Source organism: Pan troglodytes, chromosome 1 (genome assembly GCF_028858775.2).
Source record: "Pan troglodytes isolate AG18354 chromosome 1, NHGRI_mPanTro3-v2.0_pri, whole genome shotgun sequence".
Taxonomy (NCBI): Eukaryota; Metazoa; Chordata; class Mammalia; order Primates; family Hominidae; genus Pan; species Pan troglodytes.
Window position 1 is genome coordinate 138,957,635 of NC_072398.2, and position 17,684 is coordinate 138,975,318.

Consider the following 17,684-nt stretch of genomic DNA (forward strand, 5'->3'; position numbering starts at 1 on the left):
AAGCTATTTTTTTCAGTAACTAAGAGAAAGAAAGAACTGGCAGTGAGCACCAAAACAAGTTAATTGAAGACATAAATCTAAAGTATAAATATGGCCACAAAGCTAAGTTCAAGTATACTGCACTTATTTATGCACCTCTTCATATCCTGTTGATGCCCCATCCCCCTGGTCTAAGCACTTGCTCTGCTTCCCAACCTAAGTAGCCCTATCAAAGGCTCATGCCATTCCTGCAATAATAATTCCTGCCTCAATCGCTATTTTATCTCCTGACACCACCAGCTGGCTCAGCCTTTCCAAGTGGGTGTTAAAGCATGAGCCTTTGGCATGGCCTCCATTGTATGTGCTACAGTGGGAACTATCATGGTCCAGTGGGATCCATGGAGGCCCTAGATTCTCCAGTAGCTGCGATAAAGGGGCCCATGCCACACTCTGGAAATGTGGGAAAGTTAACTTCTGTGGGACAAAATTTGAGCAATGAGAAAATGGACATAAGGAAGAGTGAACAGATAAATTGTTTACCCTTCCTCTTTCTGAGAGACTGTTCCAAGATTCAAAGGTTCCATTGGCCTATCCAGAGATGTGGCCAAGCAACCAGCTATTTGTAGTGGAGCTGAGGGCAACAAACCTTGCATTTGCTTCCCTCCTTCTCCGTTTTATGTTACTTTCCCCGCATTGTTGCTTCCCTGGGTTTGAACCCTCCAATAAAGCATTAGTTACACAAACTTGGCCTTGGGCTCTGTTTTCTGTGGAACCAGGCTAAAACAAAAGTCAAAATGACTCGTAAAAGAGAAATCACATACAAACAAAAATGGAAACACAACATACCAAAACTTACAGGACATTAGCAAAAGCAGTTGTACAACAGAAGTTTATAGCGATAAACACATAAAAAAATAAGTAAGATCTCAAATAAACAACCTAACATAAACACCTCAAGGAAGAGCAAACTAAGCCCAAAGTTAGTAGAAGGAAGGAAATAATAAAGATCAGAGCAGAAATAAATGTGATACAAACCAGAAAAACAACTGAAAACAGCAATGAGGCCAAGTTCAGTAGCTCATGCCTGTAATCCCAGCACTTTGGGAGGCCGAGGCAGCTGGATCACTTGAGGTCAGGAGCTCGAGACCAGCCTGGCCAATATGGTGAAACACCGTCTCTACTAAAAATACAAAAATTAGCTGGGTATGGTGGCGGGTGCCTGTAATCCTAGCTACTTGGGAGGCCAAGGCACGAGAATCACTTGAACCCAGGAGGCAGAGGTTGCAATGAGCCCAGACTGCACCACTGCACTCCAGCCTGGGTGACCGAGTGACACTCTGTCTCAAAAAAAAAAAGAAAGAAAAAAAAGAAATGAGCAATGAAATTAAGAGTTGGTGTTTTGAAAATATAAACAAAATTGACAAGCCTTTAGCTAGAGTAAGAAAAAAAGGAGAGAAGACTCAAATTAATTAAGTCAGAAGTGGGCCAGGTATAGTGGCTCATTCATGTATATTCCAGCACTTTTGGAGTCCAAGGCAGGAGAATTACTTGACACCAGGAGTTCGAGACTAGCCTGGACAACACAGTGAGATCCTGTCTCTACAAAAAATAAATAAATGAAGAAAATTAACCCAGCATAGTGGCATGCATCTGTATTCCCAGATACTGGGGAGGCTGAGGCAGGAGAATCACTTGAGCCTAGGAGTTCAAGGCTGCAGTGAGCTATGATCATGCCACTGCACTCCAACCTAGGTGACAGGGTGAGATCCTATCTCAGGAAAAAAAAGGAATCAGAAGTGAAAGAGGAAGCATTACAATTGATAACACAGAAATATAAAACATCATAAAAGACTACTGTGAACAACTATACACCAATAAATTGGATAACCTTGAAGAAATGGATGAATTTCTAGACATATACAACCTACCAAAGCTAAATCATGAAGAAATAGAAAATTTGAACAGACCAATAATGAACAGGAAGATTAGATTGGTAATAAAAAGTCTCTCATCAAAGGAACTGATGGCTTCACTACTGAATTCTAGCAAACAATTAAAGAATTAATACCAGTCCTTCTTAAATTCATCCAAAAAACTGAAGAGGAGGGAATACCTCCAAACTCTTTTATGAGGCCAGCACTACTTTGACACCAAAACCAGACAAGGACACTACAAAAAAAGAAACTTATAGGCCCATGTCCCTGATGAATATAGGTGCAAAAGTCCTCAACAAAATATTAGTAAACTGAATTCAGCAGTATCATTCACCATGACCAAGTGAAATTTATCTCTAGGATGCAGGGATACTTCAATATACACAAATCAGTAAATGTAATACACCGCATTAAAAGAATGAAGAACAAAAACCATATGATCATCTTTAAAGATCCAGTAAAAGCATTTGACAAAATTCAACATCCTTTCCCAATTAAAAAAAAAAAACCTCAACAAACTTAAAATAGAAGTAAATTACTTCAACATAATGAAGGCTGTATATCAGAAACCCACAGCTAGCATTGTACTCAAGGGTGGAAAACTGAAAGCTTTTCCTTTAATTTAAGATCAGGAACAAGACAAAGATGCCCACTCTTACCACTTCTATTCAACATAGGACTGAAAGCTCTAGCCAGAGCGATTAGGCAAGAAAAAGAAATAAAAGCTATCCAAATGCCTTTTTGTCCCTATTTATAGATGACCTGACCTTATATATAGAAAACCCTAAAAATGCTACCAAAAAACTGTTAGAACTAATAAATGAATTCAGTAAAGTTGTAGTAACAAAAATAACATAAAAATAAGTAGCATTTCTATACACTAACAACAGAATGTCCAAAAAGAAGTCAAGAACATAATCTCATTTATAATAGTATCAAAAAATACTTAAGAATAAATTTAACCATGGAGGTAAAAGATATGTACACTGAAAACTATAAAACATTGGTGAAATAAATTAAAGACATATGTAAACAGAAAGACATTCTGTGTTTATAAACTGGAATAATTAATATTGTTAAAATGTCCATACCACTCAAAGCAATCAACAGATTCAATGTAATCCCTACCAAAATTCCAATGATATTTTTCACAGAAATAGAAAAAAAATTCTAAAATTTGTGTGGAACCCCAAAAGACCCTGAATAGCCAAAGCAATCTTGAGCAAAAGGAACAAGCTAGAGGCATCATGCTACCTGATCTCAAAAATATACTACAAAGCTATGGTAACCCAAACAGCATGGTATTGACACAAAAATGGACATAAAGACCAATGGAACAAAATGGCACAGAATACATTTATGGTCAACTGGTCTTTGACAAGGTGCCAAGAACACACAATGGGGAAAAGGCAGCCTCTTCAATGAATGGAACCAGGAAAATGATATCCACATGCAGAAGAATGAAATTAGACCCTTATCTCAAGTACAAAAATCAACTCAAAATGGATTAAAGACTATACCATAAGACTGAAACTGTAAAACTCCTAGAAGAAAATATAGGGAAAAAGCTTCCTGACATTGACCTGGGTGATGATTTTTGGCCTTAGCCCCACAAACACAGGCAACAAAAGCATAAATAGACAAATGGGATTTTATCAAAGTAAAAAGCTTCTGCACAGCAAGAGAAACAGTCAACACAGCGAACAAACACCTATGGAATTGGGGAAGATATTTGTAAACCATACATCTGATAAGGGGTTAATAGTCAAGATCTATAAGGAGCACAACTCAACAACAAGAAAACAAATAATTTGATAGAAAAATGGCAAAGATCCTGAATAGACATTTCTGAAAAGAAGACATACAAATGGTTAACAGGTATATGAAAAGGTGCTCAACATCACAAATTACCAGGGGACTGCAAATCAAAACCACAATGAGCTATCACCTTATACCTGTTAGAATGTGTTTTAAAAATTTGTTTAATCATATATATTTATTATCTAAAAAACATTTCTACAGACCAACTTTCATTGAACTAATGTAAAAATATCATGGATGTTTTCTGTAAACAGTATTTCACAAACATATTCGCAATCATATTGTGCAGTGGGACCTATGTGTGCAGAAGGGAAAGGAATGCAGTAAGCGATTGTCATAAAGAAAATTAGAGTCTTTCCCAACCAAAAATAAAGAGTTTCAAAAAGAGTAATTCAGGATGTACTAAAGAGTCTGACTCCATTTTTTGATGTATGACTGCTAACACCTTGTATACCTTATCACTCCCTCTTCCTATTCTGCCCATCTGGGAAAGCTGATAATAAAGCCTGAGTGTTTTCTTCCTTGGTACCAGCTGGAAGTTTAAACCTTGTCTAAGTACTGTCAATCCAGCCCCACCCAGTAACCACCATAATATCGTAAGCCAGTTACCTTTCCCTACTCTACAATAAACATTCTCAAAACACTCCAGTGTATGATATCATCATTCTTGTCATCCAAACCGAACTTTAAGTGGAGTTCAACCCCAGTTTCAGTGGAGTGGTTGTAAGTACAAATTAACAAAAATGCTATGGGTGAATATATAAAGTTTCTAGTTTACCTACCACAACAAACAAACAAAATCTCATTGTATGCGTTCATTCTAAGAGGAAATTCATCAACACTGATGTTTTCAAAGTATTTCACAGAGCACTACAAGCATAAAAAAGAGACAGTTATTTTTTTATTTGCAAATTTTCTTTCATTTCATAGTCTTTTTCCTATTCCTAATATATTTGTATTTTCACTTTTTGTAAATCAAGGTGCATGCCATGGGTCTTACATAGCACAAAAAAGGCATGTAGAAATATAATATGGTTCCTATTCATCAACTGTGATACATGTTTTAGGGTGTCAGTCTGAAAGTCCATTTCTATGGGATTTTCATTATACCTACGTAAGTATCTTAGGGCAGAGTGCAGAGAATAACTCCAGTGCAAAGTATGATTATGTGTTCCCAAAATTGTTGTTTGATTCTACAATAGAAAAAAAATTGTTATAGTAAATAGATCCTTCAATCTTAAGAGCCTAATAGTACATTTTTAATGTCTGTTATGAAGTATCCTACTTGGATGTGATAAAACTTTGTTGGTAAAAGGAATGGAATTCATTCATAGTTATGAAAAAAGATTCAATTTTATTAATTAAAACATGAGAGCTATGATACATTCTGAATAAAACAGAAGCAAAATGTAACACTAGCAGTTAAATGTGATTTCTATTCAAGACAAGCTGTTCTGGTTCTTTTGATTAAAGCCTCCTTTCTGATGACTGTTCTGTCTTCAATTTCAAGAACTTTTTTTTTTTTTTTTGGTCAATCTTTGCTATACAATGGCTATCACCATTGAATGGAGAGGGTGGCCACCATTTTCCCTGCATTATTTCTACCATAATCAGTCCATAGTAATATATTACTGTCCTCCCATAAAAATTCCAGCCTCCTAAGGTCCTTGCCTGCTCTATTTCAGTTAGTTGGTAAAGCATTCCTTTCCTGTATCCCACAGTGGCCCTCTGTCTGGAGAAAGGTCTCCAGAATGCAATCAGCATGATGACTAACACAGTCTTACATTACTCTCTGCCCCTCACAAATGCGAATTCAGACAATATTTAATTTCAAAAGGCAGTTTCCTTGTTCTTCCCAGAACATGGATTGAAATAAACATTACCTAATGACATCACCTTTTATCCTATTGATTATTTCCCAGAGATACCATGAAAGGCCAGTAAGAAAGGCATAATATCAATAGACTTCAAAGTTCAGATGGAAAGTTATAGATAGTAAAGTAGCCTTTTCAAGAAACCTCAAATCTTGGAGAACTGGAGACTTAGTTCTGATGTAGAGTATATTGTGAGAATTGCTTTTAACATTTATCATATCATTACATTTGTAAGTGTTCTTTCCAGTGTGATTTTTTTTGTAAATCCTGAGAAGATACCTTTGATTAAAGATTTTTCTGCCTATACTGTATTTGTCTTATTTCTCTCCAATATAAATCCTCTCATGACACCAAAATCATGAATGTTTGACCCAAAATCTTATACGTTCATTACATTTGTGAGGTTCCTCTCCAGTATAAATCCTCTCGTGATCCATAGTTTTGGTCCCTGGGTCAAAGCTTTAGCATGTACATTACATTTATGTGGTTTCATCAAAGACGTATATTTTGATGCCTGGTGAGTTCTGAGGCCTGGAAAAAGCCTCTCCCACATATGTTATAGTTATATGATTTCCCTTTAGAATGGTCTTTCTGATGTCAACTAAGGCTTGAACTCTTGATAAAGGGTTTGCCACACTCATTGCATTTGTAAGGTTTCTCTTAAGTATGAATTCTGTGGTGACTAGAAGGCTTGAACACAAACTAAAGGCTTTGCTACACCCATTACATTTGTAAGGTTTTTCTTCAGTATGATTTCTCTGAATTGAAAGATGTGAATATATGAAACAATCTCATTATATTTGTAAAGTTTCATTTTGCCCTAATGTGTGCTTTCTGCTCTGGTGTGAGTAATAGAGAATAGATACAATCAGTCCATAGTTTCAGAAATGTGAGTTTTGACACTAGAAGGGATTCTTTGCTGAGGTGAAAATGAGGAGCCATGGTTGATAGACTTCTCAGCTTGATTACAGTCATACATTTTCCCCTTCAGTTTGAAATAGCTGCAGTTCAGGCAGATGTGACTGAGAGCTTAATCCAAGCTGAATTTTAATAGACTGAGTCCCTTAAATATAAGCAAACAGCCAAAGAATGCCTCTAATTTAAATAGACTGAAACAAACATACAGAAAAAAGAAAATTGGAAGAAATACAGTGTGCAGAAAGTTTAAAACTTAAAAAAAAAAAAACCTCTTTCTTCAGATAGATAAGGAAAACATTGCATCCAAGGAACAAGAAGAAGATACTCTTAAGAAGGAAAATTTCAAAGAACAAAATCAACAGCTCTTAAAATTTAAAAATACAATAGCAGTAATGAAAATGAGAACTTGAATGGAAGGGCTGAGAGATAAATTTGAGGAAATGTCCCAAGGAGTAAAGTACAAAGACAAAGAGACTAATAGGAGAGAAAAGGTATTAGCAGTCCTATACCTAAATAACAGGAGTTTCAAAAAGACAGATCAGAGAAAATAGAGGGGGAAGAAATCCTCAAAGGAATATTTAAGAGAATTTCCCAGAACTGAAGGACATGAGTTTGCAGACCAACAAGGCCCAACAAGTGCTTAGCACAATGGATGAAAATATACCCACATAAGGCACATGATTATACTGCCTTACAACATTAAGGCCAAAGAGAAAATCCTAACACTCTCCAGACTACTTAAAAAGAATCAAGTTGTTTCTGATTAAGAACTTTATATATGGTTAAGCTATCCTGTATGTGTATGGGTTAAATAGGTTTTCTGATTTTCTTTTTTCTTTTAATTTTTTTTTTTTTTTTTTTTTTTTTTTTTTTTTTTTTTTTTTTTGGAGATAGAGGTCTTACTATATTGCCCAGGCTGGTGTCGAACTCCTGGGCTCAAGCCATCCTCCTGCCTTGGACTTCCGAAGTGCCAGGACTATAGGAATGAGCCAGTGTACTCAGCCTTTTCCGAGTTTCAAGTTCTCAAGAATGGTACCACCCATGCACTCCTCAGAACGCTATTGCAGGAAGTACTTCAACAAAACAAGATATAAAGCAAAGAGGAAGATGTGAGACAGGAAACGGAGCTTAAAAAGGAGAGAGATGAAGCAATCTTCATGTTGAAAGTGAAGGGAGATCCAGGAAGACAGCACTGCAGTACTCCTGAAGAATAAACTATTCAGATTGGAACAGGTTCGGAGGCTCCAGGAGAGAGAGTTCCACTAAGAGAAATTGAAGTGCATACCTGGTATGTTTGAACATACTGGAACATACATAGATAACTGAGGAAGAGTTTAGGTGTGAATAAATGATGTTTACATAGAAAGCTAAGAAAACAGGCAAAAAGAACAGTTACTAACTCCAGAGAGAAGAAAGGAAGAAAAAGCAATCATTGTTACTTACTGGCTTAGCAGTTTTCATAATTATAAAAATGTAAATTCTAAATTCTGGAATAACTAAAATTATGATACAAGTACGCTGGGTCATGGAGGTGAGGAAATGAAAACCAAATTCTCATCTTCCAAAGTGAGATGACAATACATAATGCCTAAAACTGAAAAGCATGTTGTGACAGATTCTGTCATAGGGAGTTCATGTTATTTAGAGAAATGGCAACAAAGAAGAAATAGGTGGGAGGTTTGAAAGTGGTTGTTGTAGAAAGTGGGATTTGGGGATGGATGGAGCCAGACGGGGGACTCATTTTTGTCTGCTTTCTCACTAAGACTTGCAGAGCAATTTGATTCTTTTTTAAATTTAATTTAATTTATTTATTTACTTATTTTCTGAGACAGAGTCTCGCTCTGTGGCCCAGGCTAGAGTGCAGTGGCGCAATCTTGGTTCACTGCAACCTCCGCCTCACAGGTTCAAGTGATTCTCGTGCATCAGCCTCCTGAGTAGCTCGGATCACAGGCGTGCGCTACCATACCGGCTAATTTGTCTATTTTTGTAGAGACAGGATTTCACCGTGTTACCCAGGCTTGTCTCGAACTCCTGACCTCAAGTGATCCCCTGGCTTAGCCTCCAAAAGTGCTGGGATTATAGGCATATGGCCTGATTCTTTAAACTATATTTACATATAACTTTGATGAAAATAAAAACTAAAACTAATGGGTCTTTTTTCTAGCTAATTCTTAATTTAAACCCATTTTTAGCCAGACTCAGAGACACATGCCTGTAGTCGCAGCTGCTTGTGAGGCTGAGGCAGGGTGATGGCTTGGGCCCAGAAGGGGGAGGCTGCAGTGAGCTATGATAGCACCACTACATTCCAGCCTAGGCAACAGAGAGAGACCCTATCTATAAATAATAATAACAATAAACCCACTTAACTTGTTTGGTGTGCTACAAAATTTAATGTTAATTGTAAAAGTTATCATGTGTCTTTTGAAGACACAATGAGATCCACCCTTTATGTTTCAATTACAATATTTACAATTATAATAAAAGTCATTAGGAGAAGTAACCCCATTGTTTTAAGTAATTTTTATTAAGTTTTTATCATGAGTAATCACTACATGTTTATTGCTAAAAAAAACTCTTAGAAAGAATAGTATAACAAGATTGACTCCCAAAACCCAGAACTAACTCTTGATAGTAATATATTCATATATACGTTATCAGTTAGGACTAGGTTTGGCTACATGTAAGAGAAAATCCAAATCGATAGTAGTTTAAACACACAAAGTTCTGTTCCCTCATGTAACAGCAGTCCAGACATCGGTATCTAGAGCTACTATAGTAGTTTCATGAGGTATTGAGGGACCTAGGCTCCTCTCAGCTTTCTACTCCACCATCCCCGGGTTCTGGCCGTCACCCTCATGAACACTGACAGAACTCCAGCTATCATGTCTGTGCTCCAGGCAGCTCGATAGAGGAAAGATGAGAAGATGTCTTTAAGGAAATTTCAGGAAGTACCACTCTACACTTTTCCTTATACATACTAAGAAATTTAGGCCAGGGCCAGGCCACAGTGGCTTACGCACTTTGGGAGGCTGAGGTGGGTGCATCACTTGAGGCCAGGAGTTCGAGACCAGCCTGGCCCACATGGTGAAACCCCATGACATAAAGAAGTACAAAATAAAACATGTTCATCTATTTAATTGATAAGAAACAAAATTATAAAACCTAATGTTGGATGGAGTGCAGTAAGATTGGCATTGAACTCATATATTAATGTAATAAATACATTATAAATTGGTACAAAAATACAACTTTTTTTGTCTCTACTAAAAATACAAAAATTAGCCGGGCGTGGTGGTATATGCCTGTAATCCCAGCTACTTGGGAGGCTGAGGCGGGAGATCGTTTGAACCCAGGAGGCAGAGATTGCAGTGAGCCAAGATTGCAACACTGTACTCCATCCAGCCTGGGCAACAGAGCAAGACCCTGTCAAAAAAAAAAGAAAGAGAGAGAGAGAGAAAGAAAGAGAGAGAGAAGACAGAGAAAGAAAGAGAGAAAGAAAGAAAGAAAGAAAGAAAGAAAGAAAGAAAGAAAGAAAGAAAGAAAGAAAGAGAAAGAAGGAAAGACAGACAGACTTAGGCCAGGCTCAGTGGCTCACGCCTGTAATCCCAGCACTTTGGGATTACAGCTAGTCTCTACAAAAAAATACAAAAATTAGCCGCATATGGTGGTGCAGGCCTGTAGTCTCAGCTACTCAGGAGGCTGAAGTGGGAGATCACTTAAGCCCAGAGAGGTCAAGGCTGCAGTGAGCCATGATCATGCCACTGCACTCTAGCCTGGGCAACAGAGCTAGTCTCAAAAAAAAAAAAAAAAAGTTTAAGGAATTGGCTCATACAATTGTGAGTCGTGGCAAGTCTAAAGTTTGTAGAGCAGGCCAGCAGGCTGGAAAGTCAGGCAGGAGTTGATGCTTTGGTCTTGAAGTAGATTTTCTTCATATCCAGGAAACTTCAGTTTTTGCTTAAGGCCTTCAACTGATTGGACGAGGCCCAGCTATATTCTTGAGGGGAATCTCTTTTACTGAAAGTCAAATGATTCTCTAGGTTTAACACATCTACAAAATACCTTCACAGTAACACCTAGATTAGTGTTTGATTAAATCCTTGGGTACTTTAGCTTAGCCAAGTTGACACGTAAGATTATAACAGCAGTCTTTATCATAGATTATGCTACATGTATACATTAGTATCAAACTTCTTCACTTGATTGTGAGCATTCCCAATACTATCAAATATTCTTATTAAACATAATATTTATCAAAGTAGCTTAATATCCCAACATATCAAAATAAAGTGATATTTAATAATTTCCATATTCCATAACCTTTAGAATGTTATATATACATATATGTATAAATCTTAGCAATTTCAGCTTATTCATTAAATTTCTAAAAATGAGCTGACCGAGTTAACAGTCATGGTTTATTTTTAAGGCCCTTATCCCTATTGCCAAAGTGCTTTCCTGAAAGTTTGTACCAATTTACAATATATTTATTACATTAGTAATGTATGAATTCAATGCCAATCTTACTGCACTCCATCCAACATTAGGTTTTATCATTTTGTTTCTTATCAATTAAATGGACAAACATGTTTTGTTTTGTACTTCTTTATTAACTAGTATATAAACTATTTTATCATTCACTGTATTTTTATTGGCCATTTCTATTTCTTCTTTTCTTAACTTTGTCTATTTTTTGCCTAGTTTTTCTATTGGGCTGTTAGCATTCTTCTGATTGATATATGAGATATTTATATATTAAGAATATAAATCTTTCTCTCTTTTTTTGCAAGTAATATTCCTAATTTGCTTTCCTACTTTTTCTCTTCTATTTTTTATTTTTATTTTTATTTTTTTGAGATGTAGTCTTGCTCTGTTGCCCTGGCTGGAATGTAGTGGTATGATCTTGGCTCACTGCAACCTCTGCATCCCAGGTTCAAATGATTCTCTTACCTCTGCCTCCAAAGTAGCTGGGACTACAGGAGTGTGCTACCACGCCTGGCTAATTTTTGTATTTTTAGTTTCACCATGTTTCACCATGTTGCCCAGGCTGGTCTAGAACTCCTGACCTCAAGTTTTCTGCCCGCCTCGGCCTCCCAAAGTGCTGGAATTATAGGCATGAGCCACCAGTGCCCAGCCTTTTTTCTTATTACAAGGTTTTTAGTATGTAAATCATTCAAAGAAACTATACACACTTCAACTTTTCACTATGGCAATCAAAATTAATGAAGATATATTATTGGTAACAAAAATAAAGGGAACTGAAACATGAAAATGAGATTATTTTCATAGATAAACATCATTCCTATGGATGACTCAGGTAACCAGTTATATCTTTCCAAAAAAAGTACTTGGGAAAACTTAATTTTTTTCTAAAAATTCTTACATATGTAATGTTTTCTTCACTTAGTGGTATTACTAACTTTAGAATCTATCGATTGAATTGTTATTTCTAAGAAGATTTCATTTCTTTCTTTCTTTTTTTTTTTTTTTTTGAGACAGAGTCTCACTCTGTTGCCCAGGCTGGAGCGCAATGGCGCAATCTTGGCTCACTGCAACCTCTGCCTACCACGCGATTCTTGTGCCTCAGTTTACCGAGTAGCTGGGATTACAGGCGCATTCAGCCATAGCCGGCTAACTTTTGTATTTTTAGTAGAGACTGGGTTTCACCATGTTGCCCAGGCTGGTCTTGAACTCCTGGCCTTAAGTGATCCTCCTGCTTTGGCCTCCCAAAGTGCTGGGAATACAGGCATAAGCTACCTTGCCCAGCCTAGAAGATGTTAATATTATGTTTGAATTTTAAGATGATCAATATTTTTTAAGAAAAAATTTATGGGAGAATCAACTAAACAATGATCTTTTGAATTCTTTCCTACTTCTAAGGAAATTAAAAAATTAAAAAGCAGCAGATAAAGGTGTTAAATCTGTGATGGCAGTAATAGCTGCATGACGCTGATGTGCTGTAAATAAATCCTTGGGGTAATTTAAACCAACTCAGCCGTTTGTGCCACATATGACACCCCAGCGTGTTTTCCTTTCCTCCTTGGTAATTTTTAGATGTTATCTCATTTACTATGAAAAGCACAATCATCCCACACACAGTTCTTGCGTTGAGTTTTAATGTAATCTGCACATAATTTTAGCTTGATATTGAAAATTAGAAGTGAAACTGAATTCTAAGCAAGTTATCTGACTTGACCAATAATTTAAACTTGTATAGTGTAATAGTACTTGGAATTGTTTTTCTACTTCATTTCAATTGGTGGTGAGTCTGTGATTATCTCCAATAATTTTTTATATTGTCAGCAAAGCATCCAACTTGTTTTCATTTGTAATTCCTAAGTGAAAACATGGGCTAGTGGCCGGGCGTGGTGGCTCACGCCTGTAATCCCAGCACTTTGGGAGGCCAGGGCCGGCGGATCACGAGGTCAGGAGAGCAAGACTATCTTGGCTAACACGGTGAAACCCCGTCTCTACTAAAAATACAAAAAAATTAGCCGGGCGTGGTGGTGGGCGCCTGTAGTCCCAGCTACTCGGAAGGCTGAGGCAGGAGAATGGCGTGAACCCGGGAGGCGGAGCTTGCAGTGAGCCGAAATGGCACCACTGCACTCCAGCTGGGCAACGGAGGGAGACTCCGTCTCAAAAAAAAAAAGGGGTGGGCTAGTATGTATTCACTTATTTACCTATAATATCCCCACTTATCAAATTTATTATTGTTTATTGAATCTATTTTTATTTTCAAAAAGGTTTTTTTTTTTTCCCTTTAATAAAGACAGGGTTTTGCCATGATGCCCAGGCTGGTCTTGAACTCCTGGGATCAAGCGATCCACCTGCCTTGGCCTCTCAAAGTGCTGGGATTACAGGCATGAGCCACCGCGCCGTGCCTAAAAGTTTTTCTTGTATGGTTCTTTTTCTAATGCTTTTTAAATTATGAGTCTGGTTTAAAATCTTATTTTTTTCCGACTGCATACATTTTAATTTTTGTTAAAAAACAAACATTTCTCAATCTATCTTTTGTCTTTTCATTCTGTTTACGATATTTTAGGCATATCTTAGTTCTAAATTTTAAACAGCCAAATTTCAGTCTTCTATTTTATGATTTGAGTTTCATGTGTTTTTCTGGGTTTCATGTGCATTCTCACTGAAAGATTATATTAAAATACCACTCGTGTTTTCTTATAGTACTCTTTTAATTTTGTTGTTTCAAGTTAAATTTTGTCATGTATTGCGATATTTTATTATTTGACCTGTTAATATGGGTGTACTATATGAGTAGTTTTCCCATAAAATCACCTTGCGCTTCTTAAATAAATTGCCATGTATTATTATTTTAATATACTACTATATCTTTTAGGAATTTTGCATTTGTTAACATAAGTGATGTTATTCTATAAATTTCTCTTTTATGCTATCTTTAGTCAGATTGTGCTGAACATATTATGATAGCTTCTTAAATCGCATCTGTTGGCTTTTCTTCTTTCTCCATATTCTAAAATGACTTCATAGTGACACCAGTTAGCACTATTTTGAATACTTTCTCAGTTTCTTCCAAGGTTAATAATCTGTGTAAGTTTTCTCTTTACTCCATTTGGTAATTCATATTTCCCTAGAAGTCATCCATTTCAATCAGGTTTTCAACTATATTTGTATGTAGTTGTGCCAAATACTTATTTTCTTAATATCCATATGTCCTCTCTAATATTGTATACTTAGGCTTTTCTCTCCATTAAGCTAGTGTGTGGATTAAGAATCAGCTCTTGGCCAGGTGTGGTGGCTCATGCCTGTAATCCCAGCACTTTGGGAGGCCAAGGCAGGCAGATCACGAGGTCAGGAGACCAGCCTGGCCAACGCGGCAAAACCCCATCTCTACTAAAAATACAAAAAAATAGCCAGGTACGGTGGCTCACACCTGTAATCCCAGCTGCTGGGGAGGCTGAGGCAGGAGAATCACTTGAACCTGGGAGGCAGAGGTTGCAGTGAGCTGAGACTGCGCCACTGCATTCCAGCCTGGGTGACAGAGCAAGACTCTTTCTCAAAAAAGAAAAAAAAATAAAAAATAAAGAAATCAGCACTTAGGGAGGGTGCAGTGGCTCATACCTGTAATCCCAGCACTCTGAGAGGCCAAGGCAGGATGATCCCTTAAGGTCAGGAATTTGAGAGCTGCCTGGTCACCTCCATCTCTAACAAAAACAAAAAGAACCAGCTTTTAGATTTATCAGTTCTACTTTTTCTGATTTCTAATTAAGTTCCACTAAGTTCCATAATAATTCCTTTCTTCTATTTGATTCAATTTGATGTTATTTTCTGATTTCTTGAATTTAGAATTTTCTAAATTTCTTGAATTTTCTCTATAATTTACTCTAAACCAGAAAACTGTAGAAAGATATTTTATTTACTTTCTTAACTTAAAAGTTGTCCAAGGAACAATTTTGGACAATTTAAATTTAGCACAATTTATCTGAGCAAAGAATGATTCATGAATTGGGCAGTACTCAGAAGCAGAAATGGCTCAGAGAGCTCCAATCTGCAACTTGGGCAGTGGATATTTATAGACAGAAATGGGAAGTACAGTTGGCCCTCTATATTTGTGGCTTCTGTATCCAGAGATTCAACTAACCATGGAATATATATATATGTATATGTTTTTTGAGATGTTGTTTCACTCTGTCACCCAGGCTGGAGCACAGCAGCATGGTCTCGGCTCACTACAACCTCCATCTCCCGGGTTCAAGCGATTCTCCTGCCTCAGCCTTGCCCTCAGCTAGGATTACAGGCACACGCCACCACGCCTGGCTAAGTTTTGTATTTTTAGTAGAGACAGGGTTTTACCATGTTGACCAGGCTAGTCTTGAACTCCTGACCTCAAGTGATCCTCCCGCCTCAGCCTCCCAAAGTGCTGGGATCACAGGCATGAGCCACCATGTCCAGCCAAAAAAATATTTTTTTAAATGCAATAAGAATATCAATAAAGAATAATATTATACAAATAAAAAATACAGTTGAACAACTATTTATATAGCACATACATTGTATTAGGTATTAGAAGTAATCCAGAGATGATTTAAAGTAGGAGGATTGTGCCTAGGTGTTATGCAAATACTACATCATTTTATTTTATTTTTTAATTTTTAAAATAAAAATTTTATTTTTATTTATTAAAAAATAAAACTGGCCAGGTATGGTGGCTCACTCCTGTAATCCCAGTACTTTGGGAGGCTGAGGCAGGTGGATTGCCTGAGCTCAGGAGTTCGAAACCAGCCTGGGCAACATGGCAAAACCCCATCTCTACTAAAAATACAAAAAATTAGCCAGGTGTGGTGATGGTCGCCTGTAGTCCCAGCTACTCGGGAGGCTGCGGCAGGAGAATCACCTCAAGCCAGGAGGTGGAGCTTGCAGTGAGCTGAGATTGCACCACTGCACTCCAGCCTGGGTGACAGAGGGAGACTCTGTCTCAAAAAATATATATATATATATTTTATTTATTAAAAAATTTTAGAATTTTTTTCTATGTCTGTGAAAAATATCATTGGAATTTTCATAGGGATTACATTGAATCTGTTGATTGCTTTGGATAGTATGGACATTTTAACAGTATTCTTCAAATCCATAAACACAGAATATCTTTCTATTTACTTGTCTTCAATTTATTTCACCAATGTTTTATAGTTTCCAGTGTACATATCTTTTACCTCTTTGGTTAAATTTATTCTTTTTTTGGTGGGGGGTTGCTACAGAGGCTCACTCTGCTGCCCAAGCTAGAGTGCAGTGGTGTGATCTCGGCTCACTGTAACCTCTGCCTTCCGTGCTCAAGTGATTCTCCTGCCTCAGCCTCCCAAGTAGCTAGGATTACAGGCACACGCCACTGTGCCCGGCTACTTTTTTGTATTTTTCATAGAGACGGGGTTTCATCCTGTTGGCAAGGCTGGTTTCAAACTCCTGACCTCAGGTGATCCACCTGCCTCAGCCTCCCAAGTAGCTAGAATTACAGGCACACACCACTGTGCCCGGCTACTTTTTTGTATTTTTCATAGAGACGGGGTTTCATCCTGTTGGCAAGGCTGGTTTCAAACTCCTGACCTCAGGTGATCCACCTGCCTCAGCCTCCCAAAGTACTGGGATTACAGGCGTGAGCCACCATGCCCAGCCTTTTTTTTTTTTTTTTTTTTTTGAGAGGGAGTCTCGCTCTGTTGCCCAGGCTGGAGTGCAGTGGCAAGATATCAGCTCACTGCAACCTCTGCCTCCCAGGTTCAAGTGATTCTCGTGCCTCAGCCTCTCGAGTAGCTGGGACTACAGGTGCCTGCCACCACATCCAGCTAAATTTTTTTGTATTTTTAGTAGAGATGGGGTTTTGCCATGTTGGCCAGGCTGTTGATATGAACAGGAGACAGGGAAATGCTGGGTAGAAGAGGATGGTTCCCCGGCAAAATCCCCACCCTTAAGCACAGATACCCGCACAGCCCTAAATAAGAAGAGGCATTTCTGTTTTCACACCCTGTTTCACCTTTTGGCCCACCACGCCCCTATCCTGTCCCCATATAACCCCCTGAACCTCAAACTCCAGAGCAGATTAGCAAGTGAGGAGACGAGGAGGCAAGCAGACGGATAGTGGAACAAAACGTGGAGGAGAAAGAGAAAAGAAGAGAAACGTCTGGACATCAAAAGGAATTCAGATGGGGGTGGTCGGAGAAGAGTCTGGTGGCTGGGCAGCCTGGCTCCAGGAGAAGATCACCTTCTCACTCCATCTCCCTTTCTGGCTCCCCATCCATCTTGCTGAGAGCCGCCTCCACCACTCAACAAAACCTCGCATCCATCCTTCAAGGCCGCGTGTGATCCGATTCTTCCAGGACACTGGGCATGATCTCAGGATACAGAAAGCTGTCACACTGGCCCTCTGCCCTTGTGATAAGGCAGAGGGTCCACTGAGCTGATTAACACTCAAGCCATCTGCAGACGGCAAAGCTGAAAGAGCTTCGTTACACTAGGGTTGCAGGCACCCACTCCTAGACACTACCGTGGAGCCGGAGCCCGAAGCACTGGCCCCGACCTCTGCACCTGACCATCTGCATGCTCCCCCTTTCTCAAGGGAGCCACACCCCTGTTGCACATTCTGCCTCCTGCAAGGGGAATCAAGCAAGTCTCCCCTTTCACTGGTCTCAACTCCTGA

General features: G+C 38.2%; 1 protein-coding gene across 1 annotated transcript in view; it reads right to left on the bottom strand.

The window, feature by feature from the left end:
- The window catches only part of C1H1orf146 (chromosome 1 C1orf146 homolog), a 57,895-nt gene that overhangs the window by 36,706 nt on the left and 3,505 nt on the right, over nucleotides 1–17,684 (bottom strand). Inside the window, exon 2 of the mRNA XM_054667784.2 lies at nucleotides 14,618–14,700. The gene's annotated coding sequence lies outside the window, so the exon portion shown is untranslated. The remainder of the gene's footprint in view (nucleotides 1–14,617; nucleotides 14,701–17,684) is intronic.